Genomic DNA, 6,000 nt, shown 5'->3' on the forward strand with positions numbered 1-6,000 from the left:
ATGATTCTTATTGATCCCGAATGTATAATTCTTAATATTTCCCAGTCTCATAATTGATAGATGTTTTACTTTAAGGCAATTTTCCCAATGGTTGTGCCTCTGAATATTATGTTTGTGAAATATTTTGCTGGTATAACGTGTGGGTGCATAAGTATAATATAATTTTTTTATAAATTTTTTTTGGAGGGGAGTAGCTTTTATATAAACCTTGTACATATTTGATGAAGTCGTTTAACAAGGAAACAAAGATAAAAACATTCAATTTGTATAGAAAAAGCTAAGAAAAAAATAACCGCTTTGTTGAAAAAAAAATAAGCTTTTACATTTTAAAAGCAGCGCTATCTTTGAGTATGTATAAAGTAAGGTGTATATATAATGAAAGGCAAAAGTGTTTTTTATACAGATATATGATACAGAACGACTCGTGCTGACGCCTACGCAGGGCTGATGTAGGGGCCATCGTGACAATTATAATGCTCAATAAATACATACAGAAGTAATCATTTCTTTCTTAAAAAACATAAAAAATGCAAAAAAATAGATTTTCACCAGCAGCATTGTAAAAAATAAAATAAAAAAAATTGAGTTTTATGAAACTCGGACGGCATTATGTAGGAAAAGTCCAGCAAGAAAAAAAAAAATTTGCTAAATGTATAATATATTACGTTACAGTATATAAAATTCATTGTGTATCAATTGCTCTATTTTATTTCTGCTCCTTTCTGTGATGATGAAGGACTTTTTGTCTTGTAAAAAAAAAAAAAAAAAGAACTGCATTATGTGAATAAATTTGGTTTTATTGCACTTAGCACAATCCCTTTTATATTGAATCTTAGTAATATAAACTCTGCCTACATAGGGGTGTACAAAATAGATTTGTTTTTTATTTTTAACCCTCTAGTTTCTGTAAACAATTGTTACACTAATGTGGTATTTTTTTTAATTTTTTTTTTGGGCCTAAAAGGTAATTTAAACTAAGTCCCTTATATCTTAGCCCAAAAAAATTATAAAAAAAAATACTATAATAATTGTTTACAAGTGCTATATATTTTACAGACTCTTGACATCAATCACTTGCTCTTGCTGTTTTGATATTTTGAAAAAAAAAAAAAAAAAGGACTGGCATTACTCAGACAAGTGAAAGGTTATTGCATCATAGAATAAAAAAATCTGAGTTTTTATGTGTGTGTAAATAATGATAAAATTGTGAAGAAACACTGCCTTTATATTATTTAGCAATATGTTGTATATAGCATTATTATGCTCTTTTTTTGTAATGAAGATCATATAATTTTAAGATAGTTAAAAAAAAATGAATGATTTTTTTTTCTTTTTGTTCTTTTTGTTCTTTTCTAGTTAGAGGCAATTTTTGTGGATTTTTTGTCAAATGTTCTGAAAACTTTGCATAATTTATTGGTTTAATTTATCCTAATTTATTTTGATGAAGGTGTACATTTTTTGTATTGCCAAGGATGTACTGTAATGATATTTGATTACGTTATTACAGAATAAAATGCCCATTCCATTTCAAGGAAGAAATAAATATGAAAACAAAAAAAAAAAAAAAAAAATAAAATAAAAATGTTGTGGTAGACAATTGATTTCCAAGTTTCAGACTTGGCAGCTACGAAATTATTGAAATAACAATGCAGATGAGGATGTAATATGATGGTGGTGATGAGGTGGGTGGGAGGGGCAGGGTATTTTATTGAGTGTGTTTTAAGCTTTTGTATACTCTCCGGACTTTAACCTTTTCGCTTTGTACCACTTAAAAAAAATTCAGTAGTTCAATTGCCTTGTGTGCCTTCCATCTTCTCTGAACTGAATGTATGTGCAGTATATATGCAAGCTTGTGCAAAATAAAATATAAATTACAAGCTCATTGCAGTTATTTAGATTTATTTATAATTTTATGTACTTTTTGTGTCTGTAATAATCAGGGGCATAATGGGGGTTAATGGACTGTAAAGGTGGTCTACTGAAGTGGATGCTGTTCACTAGCTATTAAAAAGACATTTATATATATATATTTTAAAAAAAAAAGCAACCAGATTACTGTTCTATTTCCTCTAGTCTTAAGCAGGACACAAGAAAATGGTGACAGCACATTGAGAACACTAATGCCACCTAAGCCACTAAATATAAATAAATATGCATTACTGCTACATCTGCTTACAATAGGGAGGTTCATAGCGCACATTTTGATCAAATTGTGTGAGCCCACCTGCCACGACAAGGCGACCTCTATGAGGTGGGAACCTACGCTGCACATACACCCAGAACTGGGACTAAACCTCCATATTCTTTGGGATGGTAGGAACCTGCATTAATTAAAATCACCCAGGGCAGAATGGGAGGTCTTAAGCAGATGAAAAACAAGCATCCAATACCAAATGCTTTTGACTTCTATGTACCCTCATGCAGTCTGAGGGCCCAACAGCTGAGGGAGCCCACCAAGTCCATTATGAAGAAACAGCGCCACTCTTGTCAATGCGCTGTGTCTGGTATTGCAGTATAGAATTCACAAAACAGGATCATCCTTATCAGCGCTGTTCCCCTCTGATGGTGTATTCGAAGTGAGCTTTGACAGTGGGTGAACACTAACGATATGTCGTAAATAAACTAAGGTCTGTGACCACAGAGCTGGAATATTGACTATTTATTGCAGTGTTTTTAACTATGTTAAAATATATATAATCTACGCGTTTTGAGACTGGACCGGTCTCTTCCTCAGTCATGGGTTTTTAGCCTGAGCACCATTTGATCTGTCCTGATGCTATATCTCTAAACCTCTGGGGATGATGCACCATGTGCGCCGTGTACGTTTTATCTTTCCCTTAACAGGATCTGGCATTGCAGTCTGGCTCCAGTCAAGGGAGTGAGACTAAGCTGCAATATCAGACACAGTCCATGAGTGGCGCTATTTATGGGGGGTGGGTAGACCCTTTTTTTCTAATATCAAACAATCCCTGGCCGGGTTCAGGGTTGGATTTCAATTTTATGATGGCAGTGGAAGGCATTACTTTCTGCTTTGGACACTCAGATACTCAATCAGCTGAGCACCTTATATCAAGTGATGTCACCATGCTCAGTCAGCGGAGATCATTAGTCGCAGAGTAGGTCAAGGGTCTTACCAATTTGACCCCTCTGTGTTCCTGGGCTGAAGCTTTATAGGACACACTCAACTTTTAAAAAAGTGGTGAAGAACTAGAAACGGATGAACACATTGACAAAAAAAAACCACACATTATTTATTTTCATGAATCAATGAAAGTCTGATTTTTTAGATAAACTTTTTAGGTAAAATAAGAGATTGAGAGCCCATAGCCCATTCTCTTTTTTCAGTTCAATGCCAATTCGGGCTTGAGTGGATTACTTGAGAACCTACCAACCAGTCTTAAATGACTCAAAAACCTGCCTTCGCACTGTGCTAAGAATGGAGAATGGGAAAAACAGTTTGGCAGCAGTAACACTCTAGCATCCGCCATCTCAACCAGCATTATTAATCAGATTTTTTTAAATTTAGATAGAAATACTTCTTAAAGTCTAATTCCTCCACAAAAAAACTCATCATATGCCCTAATTGCAAATATGGACAGGGGTTATCTTCATGAGACAATCCTTTTAACGGGGGTCCTTTACTTTAATTTCAGAATCAACAGGTTAGTGATACTAACTAAAAATGCATGGATCCTGATAATTATATCTAGCATACAAAGCAATGGAAGTGATACTGTGCATTCCTACAACCTGAAGTCTGTCTCTCAGAAACACAAACACTAGGACCAGTTTCATAGACAACTACACTAACTGGGGTCAGTCCATGTAGAAAAATGGGTTTTCCTATAAAGTATGTCCTCTACGGAAGGATGTCCCAATATTCAATTGTGATATTGAGCACTCATCCCTCACTGAAAAAATTGGGAACAGAACTAGAAAGAAAGAACTAGAAAGAAAGAAAAAAGGGATTTGCATATTTCCATGCTACATTTTAAAAGGGCTGAACTCTCATCACAGACAATAATGGCCTATCACTAGGATCATGCCACCAATGTTTGGCCATTGCTGTGACCCCACTAATCGCTAGAACGTAGTGTCATCCTAGCACTATGCCCCTTTCACCTTATATCGACTCCACTTGGTTTTTCCCGAGCAGCCGCACGGTCCTACACAGCTCCAAGGCCCCAGTCCATAAGCACCACCTGTAGGGACTGACAACAAAATAATTTCTCTAATAATGATATCCTTCAAAATGGCTTTCTTTTGATGCGCCACGTTATATGGGCAAAAAGTGGGTGGTAATCCACAAGCCCATCCAGTATTAAGAAATAGCACATCTACAAATTACTTGCTTGGCATGGACTCCTCCTCCTCCGGAACATCAACAGTGTCAGTCCGCCGTCTCTCAGCCTGCGTAATTGCATTACGTTATACAATTTGTATAACCTCACCTATATTACAAATGATCCTGCTTCAGATCTAGGTATGTCACTGCTATCAGTAGCTCTGGAATTTACATGTCCCAGGATGCCTTGCCTGGTCTTCACCTAAGGAGGTGTGGCCAGATCACATCTATAAGAAGCTATAAATATAATGATCATTCTTAATCGTGAGCAGGATGTTGAAGAATTACAGGTGAAAGTCTAAGGCACAGGAGAAGCTGCAGACTGTGCCCTGTGCAGCAGCATGCATGTCACAGGCAGTGAGCAAACTCCAGTCCACTGCAGGAAGCAGCAGACATACTAGCCTTACATCATCTACAGGAAACAGAAACCAGCCTGGAGGAGATTCAATGACAACAGCAAAATACACAGAGCTAAGAATATTAGCAGCTGTCATCTTGGGCAGTGATCTCCAACTACCAGGCCATGGACCATTTGGTAACGGGCCACGGTGGCCGCAGGGAATTCCGGGTGAAAAAATGCACCAAAATGCGGTGCAGTTTTTCGCCTGGAATGTCCACTGCGGAAAACTGATGAGCGTTTAACGTTTCATCCCAAAAGACCGCTACAGCCTGTGATTGGCTGCAGCGGCGGTCACATGGGATGAAACATCATCCCAGGAGGCCGGCCTGGAAGGAGAACACAGACTTCTGGGTAAGTATAAGATTTAGTTTTTTCTGAGTTGCGGGGGAATCACTCTAGAGCATGACCTAGAGCATTCCTGCTATGCAATGGCCCAGGCACATTCTGCCCGATATTTTATTACCCAGAAACCCACATCCGACATCATTATTACAGGTGAGAATTCACATAAGCAACTGGTTTTCACTAGAGTCCCCTCTTAATAACGTCCATTGCTTTACCTACAGACTCATACTTGATATGTAGTGAAGAGCTGAGCAATGTCCTGCCTGGACCTGGTAAGAACTTTACCTTCCTTTGGGAATATTTGTTGTAAAATACAACAATTAAATACAAATCCTCGTCCCTCTTACCTTCGCTTGTAATAATTGAAATGCAAGGAAGTAAATTTCTATGTGACACTAAACATTCATATGTTACATTCACTTTACAGCGAAAATCACGGACACCCTCCTCCCGGTAAATTCCCTGGAAACAATGGCCTCTGTTCCAATTAACGCTATGAGGTAAATTAGTCCTGGATAATTATATGTGCATAATGTTTCATAATGACTCGGAGAAAACACACAATTCTCAGCGACCTTTCGTTGCAATGTAAAGATTGACCCTTTGTTACTGCAGGGCCTTGGATTGGGGTCGACGAGCCTCTGCTTCCTCAGCGACCTCTTCATCATCCAGGCGTTACCTTTTTGAACTCGGCGGCACGGAAGAGGTTAATACTATTTTTAATAGGCCTTTAATGAAATTTTCATAATTGGGAACAATTTATTATGACCAATAATCGTGTGCCTGAACTTTGGGAAGTTAAGTGAGTAGTTTAAATTAATGGTAGAGGTAAGTGTCACTGCATCCACAGTTCAATAATCATAGACATTCTGATTAGGATGTGCTTAATTATGATAACTAACGGGCCTAG

The sequence above is a fragment of the Rhinoderma darwinii genome, chromosome 4, assembly GCF_050947455.1.
Source record: "Rhinoderma darwinii isolate aRhiDar2 chromosome 4, aRhiDar2.hap1, whole genome shotgun sequence".
Classification (NCBI taxonomy): domain Eukaryota; kingdom Metazoa; phylum Chordata; class Amphibia; order Anura; family Rhinodermatidae; genus Rhinoderma; species Rhinoderma darwinii.